The sequence below is a fragment of the Pongo pygmaeus genome, chromosome 4, assembly GCF_028885625.2.
Source record: "Pongo pygmaeus isolate AG05252 chromosome 4, NHGRI_mPonPyg2-v2.0_pri, whole genome shotgun sequence".
Lineage (NCBI taxonomy): Eukaryota > Metazoa > Chordata > Mammalia > Primates > Hominidae > Pongo > Pongo pygmaeus.
Genome location: NC_072377.2, coordinates 180,888,735 through 180,915,873, shown reverse-complemented (window position 1 = coordinate 180,915,873; position 27,139 = coordinate 180,888,735). Strand labels below are relative to the sequence as shown.

Genomic DNA, 27,139 nt, shown 5'->3' with positions numbered 1-27,139 from the left:
GTAGTGGCCAAGCTGCCATAAAATGAAGGAAGGAAAGCAAGCTCTGACATCACACAGCCCTGGGTTCAAGTGTCACTTAGGTGCTGTCTGATTTTGGTTCCCCCACTTTGCCGCCTCCCCTGTAACCTTGATCCACTCCATTATAGTCTCTGTGTTAATAGCTCCTAAACCTCTGTTTCCAGCCCAGACCTCTCTCCCGAACTTGGGGTTCATCTATCAACAACTTGAGGGGCAGCTCTGTTTGTGTTTACAGGCAGTTCAGACTAAGCCCATTCCAAACTGATCTCACCAGTTATCTCCGAACAATTCATCCATCCATCTGTTTATTCATCCCTTCTTCCACTCATTATCCAACCAATCGTCCATCGTTCATACGCTCCACCACTCACTCATTCATTCACCCACCCTCATCTATCCTACCATCCATCCATTCACCCATCCAGCTGTCTGTTTTCCATCCATCTCACCACTCATCCATCCATCCATCCATCCATGCATCTATCCATCCATCCCTCCATCCATCATTTACTAAGGGTCTGGCATTTGTCAACATTGGGTGTACAGCAACAGGCAAGACAGGCACTGACTTTGTCCTGACAATACTTAAGTCCTGTGAAGGAGACAGACAAGCAAATAGAATAGTATAATAAACACGAAAAGTATGGTAATGGGGGAAGCATAAGGTGCTGCTAGAGCACAGGTGAAGCACCCAACACATCCTTAAGGTATTAGAGAAGACTTTTTTTTGAGGAGATGACACCTGAGAGCTAAGAAGGCATGAGCCTGTTCCTTTCCCTGTGTTTCTTGTCTCCATTGCTCAAGGAGCTTGATTCATAACAACCATTTCCCCTTCTTTTTGTAACTGTGAAATGGCCCCTCTCTGGGAAGATGTTCCCCTTTCCCACTCATGGTCCTGATGGGTTGGGTGGGAGGATCCCATCATTAACGGCTCCGTGTGATAGCGTGGGACCCAGGCCTGGCTATGGGAATGGGTTAGGGCTGAGTCCACTGACGTTCAATCACAGAGCTTTGCTGACACCACTGGGATGGGTGCCCGATTTTCACTGGAGTTGCTTAGCTGATAGGAAGGAGATGGCTGTGTTCCCACTCTGCAAAGGAAGGCCTGCCCAACATGGGGGATGGCAGTGGAGAGATGTAGAAAGATAGAGTGTTGTGGTCACCGTCTGAAGCCCTGGGGCCAGGTGTGTCTGACCCAGCAACATCAGACTTTCCCTTTTCCCTTTAGGCCATCTTGAGTTGGGTTTCTGTCACTTACAGTCTAAAGAACCTCGTTAACGGTAAAGACTCTCATTTACAGTAGGAAGCGTCTCCACATCCTTTTTCTCATTGGTTTATACAATAGCCCTAGGAGGCTGTTTCCAGATGATGAAATGAAGGCTTAGAGAGTTGAGTCACTGGGAGGAGACCCTGGTCTGTCAGACATCAAAGTCCACATGGTCTACCAGGGCACCTTGGAGGTTAGGAAGGAAGGATGCTGGAGAGTGGGACTTAGACTTGGAGAAAAGGATGGAAGGAAAACGAAACTGAGGACAAAACTCAAAAGTATGTCTTGTGGTCTGTGAAGGGACAGGTGGGGAAGGAAAAAGGTACAGATGAAAGAGAAAATGAAGTAGAAGGTGGTGAGATCGGTAAGGAAGTGAGTCAGAATCAGAGAACTGTAAAGTGAAAGAAAGATGACATTCAAATTCCCTACGTTCCAGGCAAATGAGCTGGTCCTTGAGCAACTGTCCACAGGAGAGGCCCAGAGTCAGCCCACGTTTCATTGCATGATCGTATTTCAAGGTGACTAAAAACGTCACCTCTTCCTTGAAGCCCTCAGGAACCCTCCTACTCTGCAGCCCCCATCAGTGTCTCCTTTATCACACCAGTCACTTTTCAGCCTCCCCATTTCACTTATTTAGGTACATGACTCATCTCTCTTGCAGGGAAGTCCATGTCTTACTCATCTTTGATTAGACCCAAGCTCCTCACCTCATGCCTGCACCCAGTAGGGGCTCGGTGCATTTAAAAATACATATATTTATTTGAAGGAAATGAGTGTCCTGATAAGAAGTAAATTTAGGGCCGGGCGTGGTGGCTCACGCCTGTAATCCGAGCACTTTGGGAGGCCAAGGCGGCGGATCACTGGAGGTCAGGAATTCATGACCAACCTGGCCAGCATGGTGAAACCCCATCTCTACTAAAAATACAAAAATTAGCCAGGCATGGTGGCAGGTGCCTATAATCCCAGCTACTCAGGAGGCTAAGGCAGGAGAATCACTTGAACCCAGGAGGTAGAGGTTGCAATGAGCTGAGATCGCGCCACTGCACTCCAGCCTGGGTGACAAGAGCGAAGCTCCGTTTCAAGAAAAAAAAAAAAGAAAAAGAAAAAGGAAGAAAAGAAATTTGGGAGAAGGAGAGTAGCAGGAAGTTGGAGAGGGGAAAAGCGAGATGAGGCACAGAGACAGAGAGACTGAGTCAGGGAGGGGGTGAAGGAGGGAGAGAAGGTGGAGGCCCGAGAAGGGAGACAGAGTGTCCTGCTTGCATAGAGCTGAGGGTCTCTGCTGGCCCTGTGTGGGGTTCAGTTGCCCTTGCCCCTGGGGATGGGGAAATCATCAGGAAAGGACTCAGTTTGCTCAGGATCCAGTAGGATTGGGAGGAAGAAATCCTATGGGGTGGGAGGGGAGAAGCTGGTGGATGGAGGAAGTGCCAGGGGTCAGGAGCAGCCAGGATCTTCTGCCAAATCCTGGGACCACCCCCGGGAGGTCTGCAGTGTCACTATTCCCTCCAGGAAGAGCCCAAACCAGAGAAGGACACACCGTCCCCGGTAGCGGGCCTGGGAGTTCGTGACTCTGCTCTGGGACCGAGCGGCCTACTGCCCGTCCCTCTCTGTTATAGCTTTCTCCATCATCTCCACGGCCCTGAGCACCATCCAAAGTCATCCTGTTTACCATGTCTGTCTATTTGTTTATTGTCTGTTTCTCTCAATGCAGAGGAAACTCCATGAAGGGAGGGAGCTGGTGGGCCTCTTGGTGCCTAGCACAGTGCCTGGAGATGCTCATGAAATGCAGCGCGGATTAAGGAGTGGAAGGACAGGGCGGGTGAGACGGTCACATGGGCTGTGTGTGGTAGGGGGCGGAGGGCTGCTTGGAGGTGGCGTTGATGAAGCACTTTACTAACCACAGCTCCTAAAATAAAGGCGTCTGGGCTCTGAGATGAGAGTCCTTGAGAGGAGAAAGGCCCTTCTGGGACTCATTGTGTGGCTGTCAGCCTGAGTGCGGGCAGCTGCGGGGAGACGAGGTGATGCGGGGAGGGAATGCCGTGCCTGGCCCACCACACCTGCTTTCAGGCAGTGAGGAACCCGCCAGTGGCCTGTTGTGGCTGCATGAGACGTGAAGAGGCTGACCCTGCTACCCAGGGAGAGGGGGCCTGGGCAGAACAGGGAGCCCCGCTAGTCATAGAAGTGTCGGGGGAAGGAATGAGTGTGTGCCAAGTAAACTAAGGGCTGCATGATGCCAGCCGCCCTGCTGGGCACTGCATCAGTTTGCCTCAGTGATTTCTCCCCACGAGGCCCAGAGGAAGGAATTATTGAAACAGGTAAAAAGCCTAAGGCTCAGGGAGGTGACATGACCAGTCTAGGGCTACATGGTGGGTGGTGGCAGAGACAGGAGCTGACCAAATTGGCTCCCTTCACACAGTCTCAGGTTGGGGACACTCACCTCCAGATGGCTGCTCACCTCTGTAGGGACTTTTGGTGTGATGCAGAGAGAGGAGAAGGAAGGGGAGAGAATTGGGGAGAGAGGTGGATAATTTCCTTTTCTGCAAAATAAGGAGTGAGATAGATGTTCTTGTAGCTGCTTCTTCACCTTCCTTTTGTTCCCTTCTGTTCTGTTCCTCCCTGGGCTACCTGCTTCAGGCTGAGAACATCCCAGCTGTCCTCTCAGCATCCTTTGTGAGACCTTGAGCAGGCCCTTCACCTCTCTGAGCCTGGCCATTTCATCTGTGAAATACTGATAACACTTTTGACCTGTGAGGTCAAAGGGTGACTGTGAGGAGTGAAGAAGGCGGAGGAAGCCGATGAAACCTGGTACCTAAGAGATGCCCCTGGTATCAGCCAGAGGTTCCAGGACACCCACTTCCAATCCCAGACACTCCACTTGGCTGCCGGAGATAACTTTCTAAAACGAAAGGCGGCCCTTGACCCTCCCTGTCCAGGGCCTTGAATAGACACTTTGGGGAAGAGGATGTCCAAATGGCTAGGAAGCATATGAAAAGGTGTTTAACCTACTCGTCTTTGGGGAAATAAAATTTTCAATGATAACCACTCCACATCCACCGGAATCGCTGAAATGGAAAAGACGGAAAATGCCAGATGTTGGTGAGGGTTTGGATCTCCTGGAACTTCCACCAAGTAGCTACAGTAGGGAATGTAAATTGCTACTATCATTTTGGAAGAAACATTTGACAGTATCTGCTAGAGCTGAACCCGCATCTCCTGTGATGCAGCGACTCCACTCCTTGGCATAAACCCCCTAGAAATGTGTACATGTGTTTTTCCAAAGACACGTGCAAGAATCTTCATGGCAGCGCTTCTCCCAAGAGTCTAAAGCTGAAAACAACCCGAATGGCTATCAACACTAGAACTGCATTTTGTTCTAGTCCCACGATGAGATTTACTGCAGCAATGAGAATGAATGACAACCACTTGCAACAACTCAAGAGACTCTCCAACGTCGCTGAGCGGGGGTCCAACACGGCGTGATTTCATTTATGTGAAGTTCAAAAACAGCCAATGAAACTATGAAATTAGAAGTCGGGGCCGGGCACGGTGGCTCATGCCTGTAATCCCAGCACTTTGGGAGGCTGAGGCGGGCGGATCATGAGGTCAAGAGATTGAGACCATCTTGGCCAAACAACATGGTGAAACCCCATCTCTACTAAAAATACAAAATTAGCTGGGCATAGTGGCGCATGCCTGTAGTCTCAGCTACTCGGGAGGCTGAGGCAGGAGAATCGCTTGAACCTGGGAGACGGAGGTTGCAGTGAACCGAGATCGCATCACTGCACTCCAGCCCAGGTGACAGAGCAAGACTCTGTCTCAAAAAAAAAGATCGGGACAGCAGCTCCTGTTGCAGGGAGGTGGGGACTGGAAAGGGGAGCAAGGGGAGCAAAGGGAGCTTCTGTGATGCAAGTTTCTGTGTCTCGAGCTGGGGAAGGTTACATGGGCGCGTTCACTTTGTGAAAACTCACTGAGCTGTAAACTTATGTTAGGAGAACTTTATGAACATAGGTTATAGTTCAGTAATTTTTTTTTCCCCGAAAAAACAAAAATGAAAAACAACTCGCCCTTCCATGGCTTCCTCCTAGCCTGGGACAGGGTCTCTGCTCTGTGGCTGTCTGCAAAGTCCTTTGCTGCTGGATCAGCCCACCTGTCACCACTCCCTGCTCAAGCACTAGAGAAAGGGGTGGGTTTTCCACACAGCAGGCTGATTTTCACCTCTGTGCCTTTGCCCATGGTGCCCCTCTAGCTGGCATCCCTTTTCTCCCCACTTTCTGTTTGCCTCCTCATCCTTCCCCTCCCTAGTGGGCCAGCTACCCCCACTCTGAGCTCCCACAGCCCCCATGGAACTTTCCTTTATCTGAGCAATACTCAAATGGTTTCCATATTCTCATCTACAGGCCTGCCCACACTGCCAAGGTCAAAGCCTCGGATTCATTTCTTGCCGTTATGCTCAGCCGGGGGCCGGGCAGGGTGGAGAAACAGGGAATGCTTGCAGAATGAATGAAGGAAAGTTTGCTCCTATTTGAGGCTCCTGTTTTCCCCTCTGTGGCTCCCCACACTTAACCCTAGGTTGAACCTCCGTCATTGTCCTGTGGCAGTCTTCCTGAGATTTCTCTTCTATGGGACAAATGTCCCCAGTCCTGATCCTGTCTCCCATGTGTGATGGATTTCTCTGTTTCTTGTTGTGAACCAGAAATGGATACACATTCCTCTACCCTGATCCCCTCACCTCCTTCATCCTCACTATACTCAGTTCCCACGCACAACTCCTGAGGGCCAATGCTGTGATTAGTCAGCCAGGTGGGGAAGTGAGCCAGGCACCTTCCCCTCAAACCCTAGTCCCTAGGGACATCAGACCCTCTCTTCACAAACATCGTGGGAGTAATTTAAAAATGGAGCAAGGTGCTCGGGGCTTGCAGGGGGAGGGGGGCGGTAGGAAGAGTAGTGAGCTTCTTGTCATCAGAGGTATGCAAAGAGGAACTGGCTGGCTGCAGTCAGGGGAGGTTGGACTCAGTCCCTCTCACCCCAGTGGGGGAAAAGGAAAAACAATGACATCAATTGAGGTCATACAGTGCATTAGGACATTACGCATTAGAGGCGTAATGTCAGAGACTATGCACAATTGTTCAGGGAGGTAGGTGTTATCCTTGTACCCATTAGACAGGTGATAAAACTGAAACTCAGAGCGGTGAGGGGTCTTGCTAGGTAGGAATTTGACTTACTAGGAAAGAGCTGGAATTTGAACCCAGATCTTTCTGGCTCCTAAGCTTCTGCTCTTTCTAGAGCCATCTAAGATCCTGTGATTCCATCCCAAAGAAACATCTGCTGTTGTGATACAGCCTGAAGAAAGCATGGCAAGTGTCTTGGAGCCCCCAGGAGTGGGGCCCACTGACTTGCCATCGGCCATGGTCTGCCCAAGGCTGTCAGAGCAGTGAGGGTCGGTATCCCCGAGTGCACTGGCGTCTGAGCCCTTCCAACAGCTGCAGTCACTCTTGGGTCACCATGGATACCACGTAAGATGTTGAAGGGACCAGGTGGCGATTTCTTTCTGAACAGTTTGCCCATTGGCATTTGACCTCTATTTTTCCATCAACTTGATTTTCATTTGCTAGTGTTTACTGATTGGAAAAATAAGGAAAGGTGGAAAGCTCAGGTTAATGAAATTCTCTCCCCACTCTTTTCCCACTTTTTAGGATGTGTCGAGTTAAACATGCAATTTAAGAGGTTTTTTCATGCACCAGCCATGAGGCACCTCTGGTTCCCGGTGATGCTGGCAAGTTTCTGTGTCTCGAGCACCTCTGGTTCCTGGCTGCCTCTGCCCCACCCACAGCCCAAGTCCTCCTCTTGGACCCCTGGCTCCCCAGCACTGCCAGCGGCAGGTCAGGGCTTGTGTTGCAAGAACATTAACTCGGTGAATTCTTTCCAGCCCCTGATGGTGAGATAGGTCATGTGACTAGTTTTGGCCAACGGCCTGTGAAAAGAATCAATCAGTGTCACTTCTGGGCTGAGGTATTAAGAGTGACTGTTGGCTGGGTGCAGTGGCTCGCGCCTGTAATCCCAGCACTTTGGGAGGCTGAAGCGGGCAGATCACGAGGTCAGGAGATCAAGACCATCCCGGCTAACACGGTGAAACCCCGTCTCTACTAAAAATACAAAAATTAGCTGGGCATGGTGGCGTGGGCCTGTAATCCCAACTACTTGGGAGGCTGAGGCAGGAGAATCGCTTGAACCCAGAAGCTGGAGGTTGCAGTGAGCCGAGATTGCACCACTGCACTCCAGCCTGGCGACAGAGTGAGACTCTGTCTCAAAAAAAAAAAAAAGAGTGACTATGAGTTCTCCACTCACTCTCTTCCCCTGCTGCATAATGGTGGAGCCAGCCTGGATCCCAGAGTCACCAACTGGAAGGACGCTGCCCGGAGAGCTGCTGGCTCCACAGAAGACATCATGTTAAGGAGAAACAAATCTTTGTTGTATTAAGTCACAGCAGGATTTCAGGATTAACTTGTTGCCACAGTATAACCTTGACACCTGCAGTCCCTATAGCCCCCTTCCATCAATGCCACCGCCCTTCATGTGTGTCAGGCATGATGCTGGGCACAGAGGTAACAAGAGACAGTGGGTCTCCTCAAGGAGCTTACAGTCAAAAAGCAGCAGACAAAAACAAACGAACTTGTGTGCCTCCAAGTAACACAGAGGGTCAATGCTGTGACAAAAGGAAATACAGGGTCTGTGGGAGTCCAAAGAATGGGTGGCAATTCTTCAGCCCAGCAGATCCTTTTCAGCCCTGGGGCCCAGGATCAGACTTGCCCAGTACCCTTCCCCTAGGGCCCCCAGCCCATCGGAGGACCCTCACTGCAGCAGCTCACCACCGTACTCAGGTACAGCAGACCACTGCTCCCAGACTGGGATGGTGACGTTGCTCCATTCAGGGTAGGAGAAAGGAGGCCTCAGGGATGGTCCCAGAGAGTGAAACCTAGGAGACCACAGTGCCTGGTACTCCCTGGGATCCTCCTGGTAGACATTTGCTGGTTTGAGCTGCCCAGAATCCACTCCTCCTCCTTTTGGTGACAGCCCTTTGATTTTGCTTTTGGGAACCACGCCTCCCTCATGTTCAATCTTGGAAGCAGTCCCATCAAGCCGCCATGCTTTGGGCTGGCCGAGAGGAGGACACGGGACCCACGCCAGGCCAGCTGTCTCCCTCCTGGGGCTGTGACTCATGAGCTGAGTGATGCAAGGAGGAAAAAAGCGGCTGTGGCTGATGCATCCCAGAGGGGACCTGGACAAAACCGGCCTCAGGTCCTGCTTCCAGACCCCTTGTGCAGCTTTGGCTCTGGTCCTGTCCTGAGCCCTGTGGCCAGCTTTCCCTTTGGTTCTGGGTCCCATCTGATAACCTCAATAACCCCCTTTTCTGTCTGAGTATGACAGAGTTAGTCTCTGTTGCTTGCTATCAGTGTACCCTAACTCACACCCAGCCCCTCTCGAAGGCTGCTGTGAACTGTTTAGGTTCACACCTGATTCCCTGAACACCAGGCTGACACGGGCTGCCTCTTCCTGTCCCTCAGCTCCTTCCTGCCCCCGCTGGATAATCCAAGTTATGATCAACCACTGGACCACAGCCTCTAATTAAGACTCCCTTCTAGATGTAATCAACCTTGCCAGAAACCAGAGGCCTAGAATCTGTCTCAGATCCACCCTCTGGTGGTAGCCCTGACGTCACTGACTGCTGGCCAGGCTGCTGTCCTGGTCTCTGCACTCCCGGCTCAGGCAGGAGGCTCTGGGTCACCTGCCCAGCAATCTCCCTCCTTCTTAGGATGGGGTCTCCTTTGCCCTCCCCAGGACGAGGACTGCCCCGGAGGCTGTGGTGGGGCCTGGAGACATCCCTGCCTCTGGGCCCAGCATGGGCTCTGGAGCCATGGAACCCCTTGCAACACCTTTGCCAGGTTACTCTTGCCTCGGTCATACACCACCTCTCTCTATTTTCCTCATGTACATTTTGCATTTACTATTACTCACTTTATACTTAGCAAGAGTAACAGATTCATTTTTTGACCTTTAATACATATATTTGAAAAGAGAACATAAGATCCTTCTCATAAACAGGAATGCAGTATCCTGTTCTGTAAATAGAAGGCCATGGTAAAAAACAAATACATGGAAAATAAAACATCGTTATCCACTTCCAGCTAGTTACTGTTGCCAGCTGAAGTCTGAGCCTCTTCCTTGGAAAGGAAATCAAGATGGTTAAGGAGAGGCTAACCTTCCATTGAGACTCTCTCCTTGATGTAATCAACCGAAAAGGCAGTCATTCTCTCCCAGTGCTATTTAATTTGTGCCTGAATAACTTCAGATTGTCTCATGGATCTCCGATGGTCTGTGCCCACTTTGTGGGAGATGCTACCTCAGCAGCCTCGGACTGCTCTGTGCGCCTGTGGGCAGCTCCCTGGCCACACTTGACCACTTCTGCCCATCAGAGCTGGATCCATGGCTGCTTGTCTCATGCCCACCCCACACTGTTCCAGGCCGACTAGGCCTGGGCCCCTACTTTGTCCCAGGAAGCTTTGTTTTTGTTTTGTTTTGTTTTTTTGAGCATGGTACTAGGTTCAAACACCCCAGGGAGCTAAAATAAAGAGAAGGATATAAGAACTAACTTTTTGAGCCCTTCTTAAGTGACAGACACTGTGATTGATGTTTACATAGATTCTCTCAATTTCCCCCAAATTTCAGCCATTCCTGTGCCACCTTCATGATTTCTGCCCTATCACTTACTTAGTATTTCTCTTTAAATTGATTTGCCTTTTTAAAAAGATCACAATTTTATTTTCAGAGGAAATGCCATATTATTTTCATAAATCACAGTTTAGTGTGCTGGTTATATATTTCTAACACGCATCACTTGCGAGCTATTAAAATAATAAATGTTCATCTGTATACCACCTAAAGTCATCTTGTACAGCATCAATCAATCACATGTGTGCCAGCCTCTGGGAAGTACCAGGGCCTCTTAGCTGTGCTCACACAGCCCTGGGAGGGTGGCTCGTGGCTGAGAATGTGGAGGCTCAAAGGGACACTTGTCCCAAGTCCCACTGGTGGAAAGGGATGGGGCTGAGATCTGGACCCAGTCTGCCTCCAAAGGCATAGGCTCTTTCAATGCCAGTACTTTCCCAAATGCACTTTTTAAAATCAAAAGAACCCTTTAAATTGAAAAATTTAGGAGGAAATCCAACATGTACAACAGATAAAAGCGAAGCTTTTGTGGTTGAAATGGGTTTGGAGGATCTAGGGCTTCTTCTTTGAGGCCTTCCCTTCCCCAAACCCATCCCATAATGGGCCCTGAGAACCTTCTTATAAGCCCAGGATACTGAGGAACATTATTTCAAGCCCACATTGCACCACCCTGTCCCTTGGCTCCATTTAGTGCATTTTTTTTCCATGAGCCAAACTCCTGAGGGGCAGCTTCTGGGTCTATGTTATTTTTTCTGGCTAGGCATCTCTACCTTGGAACTTGGCCACGTTGAAATCTTGAAATTTTCCATTTTGCCATCTTGAAATCTTCCACTGGCTTTCTAAACCTTACTCTGACCTGATTATTCACTCATCAAACACTGATGTCTATAATCTGTACCCAGATTTTTAGGGGGTACAAAGGGGATGATAGGAATGGAACATATTTCCTTTGGTGGGTTCCCAGACCAGTGTGAGAGACAGACACTGGTCAAGTGCAGTAAGCGTGTGAGCGGCCCCTGCTCACCTGAAGCTCACTGGTGTTCTCATTCCTATCTCCCTCAGGTGCTGGCTGCATTCTGTGGTGGGCAAGGCCTGGGATGGGGCTGGGCAAGGGGCCCAAGCTGTGCTGGCTGCCCTCCGCATGGTGAGGCTAGAGGTCTTGCCTGATTTCCCAATGTACTTTCTGGGTCATTTTCCCTTCAGCAAACACTGCCTGACATAAGTCTAGAGTTAGAATCACATCTCACTCAGATCCCCAAACCCTTGCTTCCATGGGAGGACCCGCTTACAATGGTCCCAGCATCTGTAGTATGAAACTCTGCCTGGTTCCCAGCCTCACCCTGTCTTCTCTCCTCATTGCTGAGTCTAGTTGACTCTCCAACCTGGAGGCCATCCTCCCACGGTAGTGGGTACCCCAAAAAGATCCTTCTATGCCAGTAAGAAAGGCATCTATTGCCTTAAAAATATGAAAAGGTCCTGGAAGAGTTCCAATAGATTTTAAAGATTCCTAAGGGACATTTAGCCTTGTGGTGCCCCTTGACTGAGCCAAGACTGCTATCCAGCTCTTCAGTGCTGACTATGGCCCTGGTCCTCTCTGAAAGGCCTCCATCTTCGGAACACTCTATAATGTCCCCAGAACATCACCTGTGAGGTCTCCCCTGTGCTATGAGACCAGCCAGGTCTTAGCTAAGTCCAAGTTTCAGGTAGCTTCTCTCTCGGTGGCCCCAAGAGTTGAGTCCACCAGTAAACTCAGAACAACTCAAGTCAATTCAAGCCAAGTCAACTCAGATCAACTCAAGTCAATGCACCTCATCTTCACAACATGAATATGTGCTGTGGACCTCTCTGCCTATTCCACACCACCCTGAGCCAGGCTCTAGCTGAGAGAAAGGCAGAATCCAACAATAAAATGACACAGTCTTGATTCTCAAGGAGTCTTCTGTCTTGGACCCAGATTCCAGACTCAAATTTTTTCTTGAGCTGAGGGAACTCCTTGCACCAGGGGCTGGAGAAAGATCCTCCTTTCTGGCCTGGAGACAGGCCAACCAACAGCCTAATCCTGAAGTTTGCTTCTCAAGACTTTTCAAACCACCCTTCCTGGGTAGTATGACTTTGTTAACTCAGACTGCAGAGTCAGCTGGCTCCTCCAGCTTTAAGATCTGGTTCATATGGGTCCTGAGCCAATCATTCATAATCATTCATTCATTTATTCACAAACCTGCATCGAGCACTTACTATGTGCCATCCACCTTACATATATTATCTCATTTAATCCTCAGAGTAATCAATGTGAATGGAAAACCAGTAAGGGGCCAGCTAGACTTCAACTTGGCCCTCATTCCAAAGCCCGTGCTCTTTCCATCTCATCCCACTGCCTCTTAGAACAACTGAATAGAATCTATAACACAGGCTAGAGATCACTGAATGCTTAAGCCAATACATTCTATATGGAGGGAAAGAGTGGATTAATGAATATTTTATGTAAGACCAAATCCCATCTGACCAGTTTATTAGAATTCTTTGAGAAGTGAACTATATGGGGAGATAAAGTGAGACTTTCACAAAAAGCCTTTGTCAAGTTTCCATCCCAAAGCCTATTAATAAAATTGATTCATTATAGAATTGGGCAGAGGTGGGTGGTGAGTGGGAGGGAGTCTATTTTTGCATGGATAGAGAACTGGCTTAGAGACAAGAAAGAGAGGGTGGAGATAGATGGGTGCTTTTCCAAATGGGTTCCCCAGGAATTGGTACTGAGTTTGGTCTTATATAACACTCAGTACACACGCATTGAGCAGCCAGTGTGTGCAGGTCTTGCACTAAGCGCGGGGCTGGAGTACCCAAACAAGCCGGAGTCAGCTCTTGTCCTGGAAGAGCCCAAAGGTGCAAGTGCTCAGTGACATCTCCAAATTTTGGAAGATGAGAAGCTCCTCAGTGAGAGGAAATGCCAAGACATTGGAGACAAAACCTGAAGAAGGTTGCTGGGAATGTGGAAACCCCAGACAGCAGCCAGAAGGTCTAGGCTTTAGCACCAGCTCTGTCCCCGACTCTCTGTGTGACACTGGGCCAGTCCCTGCCTGCTCTGGGTCTCAGTTTTCTCTCCTACACAATGAAGGAATTGGACAAGATGATCCCTAAGGGTGCAAGGCTCTGGATGGAGGAGAATGACTTACACTAGGAACTGGTTATGAGGAAATCTGCATTTCCTGTGGCCAAAATGTTCCCTTCTGTCCCTGCCCTGTGATGGGAGGCCCCCCTCCCACCTCTCATTTGTGAACAGTGAAGACGAGGCAGAGAGCCATGAGGTCTGTGATGCTGGGACTCGGAGCCCAGCCTGGAATTCCTCAGTGGCATTCTCTGCGAATGACTCAGCATCATAAATAGCTCCCATCTGGATGAGCAACGATATCTATAGCGATCGAGCGATCTCTATATCCACATACACTCTCTCTGTGCAAATATGTGGCTCACTGTATGCTAAATACGAGGTGGCCTGGAGACGTTCCTTCTCTTAAGAGACTATTTGGTATGAAACTCAAGACTGTTTATTTAAAGAAACAAGTTTACAACTATGCACACTGGATTACTGGTCGTGGGTGGTGGGGAAGAGGCGATGTGGATGAGGGATGCCGGGTGTGATCCGAGCTTGGCCGGCCACCTGGAAGAGGAGCTGAGGTTGACTCCTCCACCCGTAAGATGGTTGGGATTCTGGGCTGGGGAGGGGGTGGCATGGGGGCTGTTGAGCTCATCAGTGCGGGAAGCCGTGGCTCAGCAGAAAAAGCACAGGATCTGACAGTGACAAGAGAGCCAAGTGCCAGCCCAGCCCTGCCTTTCCATTCATCTTGGGTAGTTCATCAGTTCGTTCATTCATTCATCAAACATGTACCAAGCACCTACAATGTGCACAGGCCATTGGGATACAGACATGAAAAAGCTTGGAATTCAGCCTTAGCTACCTACCGGCTGTGTGTCTTTAGGCAAGTCCTTTCACTCTCTCAGCTTCAGTTTTCTCATCTGTAACTGGGGATAATAATATCCACCTCAGGTTTTTTGGGGAGCACTGAATAAGGCAATGCACAAGAAAGTGCTTCTCTGTTGTAAATGGCTCTGAAAATGCAAGGTAAACACCATTCCATCACACTGCCCAACTGATCCATCTCATTCCATCTTAGGACTGTTCTTGGCAATCACAGAGGGGAAGACGTGCCCCCTTCATTAGGGCTCCAGGGGTGAGGGGATGCCCTGAACACTATCCAGGGCTTTAGTGCTGAGCAGTGCCCTTACCTTTGCTTCCTGGCAGAGCTGGGATGCAGGCGCCTTCAGTCGCTGAGCAGAGCAGATAGCATGGCAGGGACCACACCTTCCTGGAGGAGGAGAGAGGAGGTTGAGGGCTGAGAAGAGAGCTTCTGGGGGAATTGGCTTGCTGAATGGGCATGGATCCCCAGACCCCAGTGAAGGCATGCCCTCACTTCTCCGGAGGCCACCACTGCTGCTCTTGATTCCAGCAAAGGGCTGGATGGGATGGGACCCTGCCTGGCATCAGACCAACTCCTGGCCCACCTCACCCAATCTGACAGTAGTTACTCATCTTGTTCACTGGTGTGGGTAGCACTGTACCATTGACCGTACTTTGGTGGTAGTACCATTGACCATACTTTTCTTACTTAAATGTGATTTCTGATTGGTGTAAAGGGACAGGATTTATCATCAATCATATCTAGTTTTGAATTCCAGCTTTGGGGATGTCCTCTCTGAGCCTCAGTGTCCTCATCTGTAAAATGGGATGCCTAATACTACTGGCCTCATTTACTCAGTGCTATATAAGTGCTTGTTATGATTACTGTTGTTAAATAAGATCACGTCTGTGAAGATTTTTTTTTTACACTATAGCTCCTTAAATTTTAATTACCTTCCTCTGCTTGATTCTAGGGGGCACCATGCATTCCGTAAAAGGCAAGGGTTGGCTGTTACATGACTTTGTTTCCAGAGCTCTGCACAGGGCCAGGCAGATTGTAGGTGCCAGTAAATAACTGTTGACTGAGCATCATGACAGGTTTGCTAGATTTGGTATCACATATTTAGGATGAGTGAGGTCGATGTTCCATCCTCATTTGATAGATGAGAATACTGATGCGGAGAGGGGGAGATGGTCTGCTTAAGATCACACGGGGGTAGGTGTGGAGCTGGAATTCTTCTCTCTCCAGCTCTTACTCTCTGCTGCAGCCAGACCCCCACTGGGCGGAGCACCAAGGCCCCAGCAACTGAAGGGGCTGCAATGTCCTCCTCCCAGGACAACCTGTCGCCTCCTCCCCCAGCTCTCTATTTCCTCTTCTTTTAGTAACCATAGCCCTGCTCTCAGTGGCTCCAGGAAGCAGATACTATTGTCTCACTTGCAGAGGTGAGGACTAAGGTTGAGAGGCATGAACGATTGGCCCAGATCAGGGAGACGGTATAGAGTGAATCAGGGCTTCCCACAGGGATCAGCCGACTCCAGGCACGGTTACCTCCTAACACAATCCTCAGACCCCCCACGTCCCTCCCCTCTTCCTTTGCTGGAATAGGAGCTTCTTGGGGCCGAGCCCAGCAGTTTCCCCAGAGCCTGGCATTTAGCAGGACTTGATAAGTATCTGTTGAGTGAATGAATGAATGAATGAATGAATGAATGAGTAAGTGGGTGAATGACTCTGCCAGGCCGTGTTCTAAATGCTGGTGACAACTGCAGTGAAAAGGGCAGGCATGATCCCTGCTCTCAGGGAGCTGACAATATTTGAATTTAAAACTAGCAACTGGATTAAAAACAGGGCAGATGTTCCTGTTTCCAGCTTGCTGGGGAGGGAGAAAGGGTGGGCGCCTGTGGGCTGCAGCCTGCTGTCTGCCCAGGGCACGAGCACCTGGGAGCAAATGGCATCTTCCCTGTCCTTAGGTGGGGCCACCTGTGTGCAGGGACAGGAGGCTGGCCTTTAAGAAGGGAAGGAAAGAAGGAGAGGTGGTACAATTCTGTGTTTAATGTCTACCTACTGCTCAGTCCCAAACAGCTAGCGCGTCATCTGGCACATAGTACGTGCTTAGTAAACTTTTGTTCCATGAATGAAGAGTGGGCAGAACACATGTTGGGATGACTTGGGTCTAGGAGGCAGGGAGAATCAAAAGCGTGAACTACTAGAATTATTACGACTTAGAATGGAGCGGCGTTCCTTACAGAGCCTTTTCACACACTAGTCATTCTCCTGTGCAGATGAGGGGCCCGTTGAGCACACACTTGCTGGTGAGTGCTCTGTGCCTCTGTGCTGGGCACCGGCGGTGTTGGTGTAAACAAAACAGCAATGCCACCACCTTCAGTGTATTTACTGTGTGCCAAGCCCCCACAGCCACAATCCTTAACACTCCCGCTAGCCTGGCAAGGCCAATGTCATAACCCCTACCACACAGAGGATGGCACGGAGGCCCAGAGAGGCCTTGATCTCGTACGGTGGAAACCCGTGAGTAACTAAGTAGGTGAATGACACTGCCGAAGTCTCTTGTCTTACTCTAAGAGTGAGACATAAAAACTTCATAGCTGAGGCTGGTCGCAGTGGCTCATACCTGTAATCCCAGCACTTTGGGAGGCCGAGATGATGGATCGCCTGAGGTGGGGAGTTTGAGACCAACCTGACCAACATGGAGAAACCCCATCTCTACTAAAAAAAAAAAAAAAAAAACAACAAAATTAACCGGGGGTGGTGATGCATGCCCATAATCCCAGCTACTCGGGAGGCTGAGACAGGAGAATCACTTGAATCCAGGAGGCAGAGGTTGCGGTGAGCCAAGATGGCACCATTGCACTCCAGCCTGGGCAACAAGAGTGAAACTCTGTCTCAAAAAAAAAAGTTCACAGCCGAATGGGGACATGAGCAGGAAAGCAGATAGTTAAGCTACAGTGTGTCACCCCCTCTAACACAGGTTTCTCTGAGGTGCCTCTCTCTTCATCACCTTAGAGAAGCTGGGAGGGCTTCTCTGAAAAGGTGAGTCTGGAGCTAAGGACTTGCAGAGGCCAAGTGGGCAGTGGGGCAGGAAGGACTTTCCAGGCAGAAGGAACAGCATCTGCAAAGACATGGAGGATGTGTGGTTTACTGAGGGAACTGGGAGGAAGGTGGCTTGGCTGGAGCCTCAGGGCCAAAAAAAAAAAAGACTGGCAGGTTGTCAGAGCCAGTTTAGAAGGGGCCTTAGAGGAGCTTGGGCTTCACATTGAGGGTGATGGGGAGCCATTGCAGGGCTCAGCTCTGCGCTCTAGATCCTTCCGGGCACCTCAGGGGCTCAAGGATGAGAATGGGAGCATGAAGGTGGGGAATCTGGGGTGCTCTTAACAGGCTGTGGACAGGGAACTGTGCTAAGGTGGTGGCTTGGGGTGGCAAAGACAGGAGGAGTAGATAGCAGGACTCAGGGCTTGATGAGGTATGGAGCTGAGGGAGAATGGGACTCAGCCTGCTGGCTTGGGTGTGTGTGTAGCGGTGACATGGGCATCTGTGGCAGTCAACCCTCTCATCAGCTGACCCACCCTGTGGAGTTGGAGGTCCTCTCCCAGCCAGGAGAAAATCGCTGTGGCAGCTCCTAGTGCCAGTTCCAGCAAAGGCTTCCCCTACCACCTGACTGCTTGCAGACCGTGTCCTAGCAACCTTGCAGCCCTCCCCTTGGCAACGTGAGCTCCTCCTTTGACTGTGCTGGAAGGAAAGGTGAGGCTGGGATGCCCCTTGACCACTAGACCCGCCCAGGGAACTTGCCACTTGCAGCCTGCCGGGCTCATCAGGTGGAGGCTGGCCAACCAGGTGAGGGAGGTGGTCTGGACACGGAAAGCCTTGGGAGCTGTGTTCTGACCCCAGAGCTGACGCTCTGTGTGAATGATCTTGGACACGTTTTTCCTCTCCACAGGTGTCAGTTTTCCCTTCTGCAAAATAAAAAGGGATCTCTGCAGTCTAATGCTGTCTCATCCCATTTTTGATATTTTCCATGCTTATTGCTTGGATTCTCTGTTGCTGACACAGATTTTAGTGTCAGACTCCAGGGATTTAAATCCTAGTGGACAAGTCACCTCATCCTTGAGTCTAGATTTTTTTTGTCTGAAAAATGGATATATCTTATGCTTACTCAAAAGAGTTTTTAGGGCTGGCTGAAATGGTGTCAACTGAAATGCTTTACAAATGGCAAAGAATAATTCATATGAATGTTATTGATTTCATTTCATCACATGGTGTATGCTTTATTGAAATTCATTGACCCACCACCAGCAGCGGCCACAGCAGCAAGAGTTTACCGAACACTTACTATGTGCCAAGCATTGTGCTGAGTGTTTTCCTAATATTACAACAACCATAGAAGCTACCTATAATTATTATCCCCATTTTACATATGAACAAAATGGAGGGCTCAGACAGTTAAGTATAGAAAGAGCTTGGCCAGGGTCCCTCGCTTCAAAACTTGCTGGTTTAAAATGCATGAGGTGTCCACCTCAGGACCTCTTCTTACATCTTAGGTTTTTCCTCTTGTCTGAAGTCAGAATCTAACAGGGTTCAGTAGTCAGGGGAGTAGCACCAACATTTAGTGAGCATCTTTTATGTGCCAAGAATCGACCAAGCTTTCAGACTTAAACGTGTGTGTCAATCACTGGGGGGTCTTGTTAAAATGCAGGTTCTGATTCAGTGCCTCTGAGATACAGCCGAGATCGTGCATGTCTAATAAACTCGTAGCTGATGTTGATGTTGCCGGTCTGTGGACCACACATTGAGTAGCCAGGCGCTAGAGGACTTTAACCAGTACCCTACTAAATCTTGGTGACTAAGTTTTATTAGTTCTGGGTTCAAAGATGGGGAAATTGAGGCTGGAGAGGCAATGCACCTTACTAGGCTCCCAAAGCATACAAGGGGTGGGTCTGATCCTACACGGCACCTTAGGGTATAGGCCCAGTATCACCTCCTTGATGTGTGATCCTTTCTCTGGGTTTCTGTCTCCACAGCCAAGGCAGGCAGTGTTCTCTGGGGCCCCTACCAGGAACAGTTTCTTATTTTTGGTTCACCATGAGCAGACTGGCTCCTGATACTGGCTCCTAGTGGGAACAGGGCTTGGCCCAGGCAGTGTCCCTGCAGTTAAGCAAATGTCTTAGGGCCAAGATTAGATCCTGCTTATGCACAATTCATTTCACCTTCCTCACCTAATCCCTGCTCTTTTGTATCCTGTCTTTATTTAAAATTTTGATATTTTATTCATCATGGTTTTTTTGCATTAATTTAAAAAAAAATTGCATAGAAAGTTATTTATCTTAATCAAGTTTTCAGCATCCCCTTAAATTGTGCACCAGAGGCAGGTGTCTTACTGGCCTCACCCCAGTCCTGGTGGCCTTATGTCATCTCCCTCCCCCTGCATCCTCCCGGCATTAGGATGCTGCCTGCAAGGCACTGCAGCGCCCACACGGCCGCCAGCGCCAATGGATTTATTTCCCAGCAGGTGAGTCCTGCAGATGCGTCACTTGGCCTGCCCCTTGGCTGACCTGCTCTAGAGATGGCAGCAGGGACGGTGGCCTGAAGGAGGGCCCAGGGGATCACTCTGACATGGGCTTCATCCCATCCACCCCTTACTGGCTGAGTGACTGAGGGAAGTGACTTCATCACAATTTAGATCATGCCACCCCTCTGTCTCCCAAAGAGACTCCCCCAGCCTTCAAGGCCCTGCCTAACCCAAGCCTCACAGCCCTTCCGTTCTCACCATCTGTGACTCTCCTCCTTGCTCACTTGGTTTCTGTCCTGCAATCTTGTCAGGTTTGTTTTTGCCCTAGGACCTCTGCATGTTCTGTTCCTTCTGCCTCCACGCTTGTCCCATAGGCAGCTTCTCATTCAGATGCCAGCCCCAATGCCTCTTCCTTGAAGCCTTCCCTGATTTAAACAGCCTCATCCTCCTTGGCACACTCCTCTTTTACTTTCTTCCTAGTATTTATATGGCTTGGTGAAATGATTTTGTTTACTTGCCTGGCTTCTGTCTCCCAGTAGAAAGTGAGCTCCATAGAGGCATGGTCCTTGTCTTCCTCTTCACTGTCTCTCCAGCTTCTAAAACAGTTATTGGCTCATACAGCTGCCCAGTGGGTATTGACGAATCAATGAGCCATTCCTTGGGCTTCAGTTTTCACATTTGGGAAATGGGATGATAACCCTAACCCACAGTGTTATTGTCACAATTGAAAGCACTTTTGGGCCGAGCACGCTGGGTGGCTCATGCCTGTAATCCCAGCACTTTGGATCCCAGCAAACGGATCACCTAAGGTCAGGAGTTCAAGACCAACCTGGCTAACACGGTGAAACCCTGTCTCTACTAAAAATACAAAAATTAGTCTGGTGTGATGGCGGGTGCCTGTAATCCCAGCCACTCAGGAGGCTGAGGCAGGAGAATTGCTTGAACCTGGGAGGTGGATGTTGCAGTGAGCCAAGATCATGACACTGCATTCCAGTCTGGGTGACAGAGCGAGACTCTGTCTCAAAAAAAAAAGAAAATAAAAAAAGAAAGGAAGGAAGCACATTTGTTGAGCATCTGGTATGTGCCTGTCATTGTGCAAAATGACCCAGTGGGCCCTGGCGGTATTACCCCCATTTTATAGATGGCGGGACTTGCTCAAGATCCTCCTGCTAGGAAGGGTCAGGGCTGAGGCTGTCTCCTGTTGGAGAAGCACCTGGCCCCATGCCCTACTCTGCAGAGGTGTTCCTGACATGAGAGCCAGGGCTGAGTTCCTCGGAGCCTTTTGCCATTTGCTGCTTGAACTGCAAGACCCTACTGGCCCGCCTGGCTGTCGCAACTTCCGACGAGTCAGAGACAGGAATTCTAATGGCTGGTTTTTGTGGAACACAAAGGCCTGCCTCTTGCAAATGTGGAGATACATTTTCTCCGCATTGGCAATTACTGCACTGAATGTCTGAGGAACAGTTTTCATCTGCCAGGCACTTTACCAAGATTAACTTCTGAACCCTATGCAGCAATACTTGTTGCAGATTGAGGGGGCAGCAGGGAAAGTGTGGGCAGTGGTGTCTTTGATCACAGGAGAACCTAGGATTTGGAAGGGCTTGAGACCCCACGTCAACACCTCTGGAAGTCTGGTTTATTTTCCTGAGACTGGTTTCACCATTGTCCTGAAAGCACTGAGCTTCTAGAGGATTCAAGGTTTCTGATGTTTCCTGGCCCACTTGGCTACCAATTCAGCAATGTAGTCCACAAATATTTTCTGAGAATACCCTAGGCATTATTCTAGACTCTGAGGATGCAATGATGGGACAAAATATATACCGCCTTTGTTCTCCTACAGATATTAACTCAGTGGAGGAGCCGGAGGACAGACACTCCTGCCAGTAACTGGCTGTGTGACTGTGGGTTAGTTCCCTTCCCTCTCTGGGCCTTTGGATTTTATCTTCCTCTCTACTCTGAACGCCCCTGCTTAAAAGTCTTCAATGGCTCCCATTGCTTACAGAGCAAGGTGGGCATCTCTGGCCTGGGATTCGAGGCCCCGAGCCGGGCTCTAGTGGACACTTCTTGGCATGTGCTCCCAGCTCGCCCATCTCCACTTTGCTCCGTTTTTATTTAGAATACTCGTACTCATACGGCACTTTCTGAGTGCCAGGAATGTCTGAGTGCTGCACATATTTTAGCTTGTCTAACTCTCACAGAAATCCCTTGAAATAAGTCTTTGGACTCTCATCATCTCCACTTTAAGAATGAGGACATCGAGTCACACAAGGGTAAACAACTTGCCTAAACCCACACAGCTTCTCAATGGCAGGGCTGGGATTTGAACCCAGGCAGCCTAGCTCCTGGGCCATGCCCTCCACAGCTACCACACACTACCCCTTGGTCCACCTGTGCAGCAGCCTTACCACTCTCTTTTCCCAGATACAATCCCACATCCATTGCCCACCTCCATGACAATCCCACATCCATTGCCCACCTCCATGAAGTCTTCCCTGATGCTTCCCAGGCTGACTTAAATCTTCTTTTCTCTGTTCCCACAGTGGCAGCCCTTAGCATGGGCTACTGTTGTTCTTGCTTGCCTATGGTCTCCTCAGCTGAATGCTGACCACCTCCGGGTGGAAGAGGCTGTGTCTCACCCTTCCTACCTCAGTGCTCAGCCCAGCACCCCCATATCATCCACTCTCCACACAGCAACAGAGGCATTTTTTTTTAAACCCAGTTTTGTTTTTTTTTTTTTAACACTCCTCTGCTTAAAGCCATCTGGCTACTATCTATTACATTTAGAATAAAAGCCTCAATCCTGACCGTGGCCTAGAAGGGCCTGCATGATCTCCTGTCTGCCCGCTCCCTGCCCCTGGCGGCTGCTGCTCTCCCCTCACTCACTGCACCTCCCATCTGTCCCCATGCAGTCCAGGCTCACATTAGGGCCTCTGCCAGAGCGATTTCCTCTGCCTGGAGTGTGCTGCCCCACGTTGTCACATGACTGACTCTTGTTATTAAGGCCTCAATACCATGTCACTAGTTCACACAGGCCTTCTCTGTCTGTCTATTTTCACATTTGCTTTTCAATTGTTATCAATGACTGTGCCTACTGTGAGTCTGTAAGCCCCATGAGAACAGAGATTAGCAGTGCCTTGTTCTGCTGTATCACCATCACTTGGAATGGTGCCTGACACAGAATAGCCATTCAATGAGTAAGCGTCTTGAAGGAAGAGGAGATGCTCACCAAGTCCCTTTGGGATCTTACATATTGCAGTTCAACTAGGCCCAGATAATATAATGCATCCAAGTCAGTCTCATCCCAAGCTGATAGCTGGGATAATTTCACAAGCTGGGATGCCCTATCTTGATCACTTTTCTATGTCTGGACTGCAATCACACTCCCAGACCAAGGCACTTTTTTTTTTTTTCTGGAGACAGAGTCTTGCTTTGTTGCCCAGGCTGGAGTGCAGTGGCATGATCTCAGCTCACTGCACCCTCTGCCCCCTGGGTTCAAGGGGACTTTTATTGGCTTTTATTGGCTTTTAATGGCTGAATTCCTTTCACCAAGGATGCTAAGAGCTCTTTGCATGTGCTCTCAATTATCTACCTAAGACGGGGAAACTTGTGAGACACTGCCCTCCCCATTTGATAGTCAGGGGCTTCCTTGAAAAGTGGAAAGGCTGACTTGCAGAATCAGAGCCCCAGAGCCCAGTCAGGACACACATACCCATCATGGCCATCACATTTCATCAGTAATGGGGAGAATTTATGTTCCCAAAAGGCACAAGAGCTCTGAGTCCTTCCAGGGCCTGAGCCAAACACTACTCATTTAGCACCTCCAAGGAGCTGAGGTCTGTAACTGAGCTAGGTGTGCAGCCAAATTCAGGGTAAATCGGAAAAGGAAGGCCTCATATGCATCTGGTTAAGGCAGGCAGGGCTGGCAAAAATCCACAAAAATTAGATCTGGGCTTCTGACTGTGCAGCCTTTTGCTAATGAGAACTAAGGGGCCAGCTGGGAGATTAGCACAGCAGCCAGAAAGAAGGTGCCGCCAAGATCAACTTACTTAGAAAGTATATGGAAGGGGCTGGGTGGGATGGTTCATGCCGTTAATCCCAGCAGCATTTAGGGAGGTGAGACAAGAGGATCACTTGAGCCCAAGAGTTTGAGACCAGCCTGGGCAACATAGTGAGACTCCATTTCTACAAAAAAAAAAAAAAAAAATTAAAAAAATAGCTGGGCATGGTGGTGCATGCCTGTAGTCCTAGCCACTTGGGAGGCTGAGAAGGGAGGACCCTTTAAGCCCAGGAGTTTGAGGATACAGTAAGCTGTGATTACACTAAATATATATATATATATATGAAATTTGCAAAGGGATCTCAAAGATCAAGACCAACTGTCATACATTGCCATCTTCTTGAGAACCAAGAAGTGTATTTCTTGCCCCGCTTCCTTTTCTGCCTTCCAGCCTCTTTGAGCTAGAGAAGAAAATGGGATCTTAAGTTTATGAGTTCAAAGATCTTGGTTCTGGTCTCTGCACCATGGAACTTTGGGCCAATTTCTCCCCATTTTTTACCCCTCTCTTCCTCATATGTAAAATGTGGCTATTGGGCGCGATGATTTCCAAATCAATGATTTCCATAATGCTAAGCTTTCTAGCCTTAGGAGCTCACGATTCAGATGACTTTGAAAGGGAAGCTCTTGCTTTTTCTCTGTGGGGTTTGATTTGTCTTTAGTTATTGGTCTAAAGCCCGGTGTAGGTAGTGGACATGAACAATTCCGGCATGGTAAAACCTGTTGAGCGTTGATGTATCCCTTGTTTATTTCTGAAACAGTTTCTTTTAATGCATGTGGCTCATCACTATAGTGTGCCTTCTCAAAACATTCTGCAAAGGACAGAAATGTACAGAATGAATTGAGGTAGGAAGGTCATGCTTTGAGTTAGTGACTTCCAAGGCAGTCCAGTATCTGAATGGCAGAAGTTGTACTGATGTTAAAATTCCTCTGTATGAAATGATGTGATGTCTTGGGTTTGCTTCCAAATAAGTCAGTGTGACTGTGTGCGCATGTGATGAGAGTGGATGTGGGTGTGTGTGATGAGAGTGGGTGTGGGTATAAATGAAACCAAATTGGCCAACTGTTGAAGCTGAATGATGGGTATGTGGGGGGTTATTATACTATTCTTTCTATTTTTCTAAATATGTTTGAAGTATTCCATCCATAAAAGGCTCTTTGGAGACTGGCTCCAGCCTTTCTCTCCACTCTCATCTTTCAGTCCACATCCTGAGGACCCTCCGGCACAGTGACATTGCCTCGGTGGCTGAGACTTCACATCTCTTGGCCTTGACACACAGCTCTGTCTGCCTGGGGTCCTTTTCCTCGTCTTTCCTTACAGTTCGTGACTCCTGCTTCTGAGATCCCACAGCCCAGTTACCTCGATACTTATCATAACATATTGCAACTGTTTGTTTTCTTTTCTGGCCTGTGACCTCCTCAAGCTACTTCTCTGCCTCCCCAGTGCACAGCCAGTGCCTGGTATATAATAGGTCCCCAGTACAAGTTTGCAGAAAGGATAATAGCAGTCATGGGATCTACCATTTTTTGAGCATTTACTATGTGCCACGAAGCTCGTTACATGGCTCTCTCATTAAATTCTCATCGAAGTGGGTATTATTAATCTTCTCATTCCTCTTTAATAGCTGAAGATAGTCTCAGAAGGTCACTTGCCCAAGGTCATATGCTAGTAAGTAAACCACACTGCTATTCTCCTTGCATCTGGGATTTTAAAAGACTTCTCTATGAATGTTATGCAACAGGCCCAGGAGTTAGAGAGCCCGGGTTTTAGGCCCGGCTTTGCTACTAAATTGCTGAGTGACCTTGGGCGAATCACCCCTGCCCCCTAGGCCTTGTCTCCCGCGGAGACAATCAGTGATCTAGAGTGTCACGTGATCCGAGGGCCCTCCCAGCCTCAGCTCTCAGAGAAAAGGTTTCTCTTCCACGTATGCTTTCCTGCCGCGGAACTGGCTTCCCTGTTTGGGAACCTCCCGGCTTCACAGACGCCCTCAACCTTTTTTCTTGCTAATTGCAACCTCCCAGGTCTAAGCCGAGTTCGCAACCTGCTGTCTGGGTCGCCCCCTCCCCCCTGCCTTCTCTGCGGTCTGGGATTTCTCTGGAGGTGGGGGCGGAACCCGGGGCATGAGGGAGAGAGGGAGCCTGGAGCTGTCCCGTTCGTGAGGCTTCCCCGCGGCTTCTCAGCCCCCTCCCCCTACGGAAACTCAGCCTCACACTTTCTAGGGATGTTCCGGGGACAGCCGGAGTCAGTGATTGCAGCTGCCAGCCGCGGGCTTCTGTGCAGGGCTCTTGGAAGTCCGCGATTCTGAGCTGGGATGGGGTGGGGGTCTGGAGGGAAGAAGGGGCGGCGCACTCCTTCCTCCCCGCCGGGACCTCAGCCTAGGCCCAGCCCGCCTAGCGGAGCTGGGACCCTTCTGTGCCTGTTTCCCCTCTACCCTCTTGTCCACTCTTAGCTGGGCCCCGCCATTGCACTGCCAGGCCTCGGCGGGCGGCAGACCCAAGCCGGAGACGCGCGGCTGTGCTAGGCCCCCGCCCAGCTCGCCGGTGACACCGCTCTGGGAGAAGCTGAAATCCCCCGATCGATGCGGCCTCACGCCACCCCCAGGCGCGCTGCGGGCCCCAGACCCGCGGCTTTGTTCGCGGTTCGCGGTGCCGCCGGAGAGAGCTGTCCGCCGCCGCGGTGCTGGCGTTGGGAGCGGCGCGCGGGGGCGAGGGACGGTCCTTAGCAGCCGCGCGGAACCCGGGCGGAGGGTGCAGAGGAGCCCGCCCGGCCGCCGCTGTCCGCCGCTGCGGTGCTGACCCGGGAGGGACCCCGTGCGGCGCGGGAGCTGTCCCCGAGGTGGTGCTGCAGCGAGAAGCCCGAGGCGCCCTCTGCCTCGCCCCGGAAGAGCCGCCGCGGCTGAGAGCTCTAGGGAGGGGGAGAGGCCGGAGGAAGCCGCCTTCAGGAAGCTCTCGAGCGCGGGGCCTGTGGCCGGGGTCTCTCCGCCAACTGCTCCCGCGGAGGAGGGCGGCTCAGCCACAGGGAGCGAGCGCGCGTTCTACGAACCTGTTGGAGGCTGCAGCTCCTCCGCGGCCGACCAGGGCGCCCGGGACCGAGGTTCTGGCGCGTTTCTCCCTCCCCCTCTTCCTTGAGTCCTCCGCCGAGGCGCTCCCTCCTGCCTGGGCTAGCACACGTGCACGCGGGGGGCGCCAAGCCCCGTTTCTGTCCGCCTCGAATGTCTGCCGAGCTGCAGGGCACAGAGCCCAGAGACCTTCCCCCCAAGGGCAGACCCGCTCCCAGGGAGACCCAAGCTTCCCGAGAAAGGAGGCGGGGGCTGGCGGTGGAGACGAGAGAGGACGCCAGCAGAGGTGGCCGTGAAATCAAGGAGACATGGGAGAGTTCCCACACAAGCAGTTCCGCCCTGAAGTCCGAGGACTTAGGGGTCTGCCACTAGGGCATCCTGACTTTGAAATATCTCTCACTGTCCATTTCTGTGACCAGTAACCAAATGCAGGTCTACCTACCTGCTCTGTTGCCAACTCCACTCACTGGCCTGACTGCCGCTAGTACTTCAGTCCAGTCTGTCTTTTATCATGTCCCAGAGAAAGCTCTCTAAACTAACTTTTTGACG

At 50.2% G+C, this 27,139-nt stretch overlaps 1 protein-coding gene across 1 annotated transcript in view; it reads right to left on the bottom strand.

Annotated features, from left to right (window-relative positions):
* Window positions 1-26,818, bottom strand: part of CPLX2 (complexin 2) — an 86,349-nt gene extending 59,531 nt beyond the window's left edge. The window contains exons 1-2 of the mRNA XM_054489362.2: window positions 26,575-26,818; window positions 14,288-14,367 (exon numbers count right to left, since the gene is read on the bottom strand). The gene's annotated coding sequence lies outside the window, so the exon portion shown is untranslated. The remainder of the gene's footprint in view (window positions 1-14,287; window positions 14,368-26,574) is intronic.
* Between the last annotated feature and the right edge of the window lie 321 nt (window positions 26,819-27,139).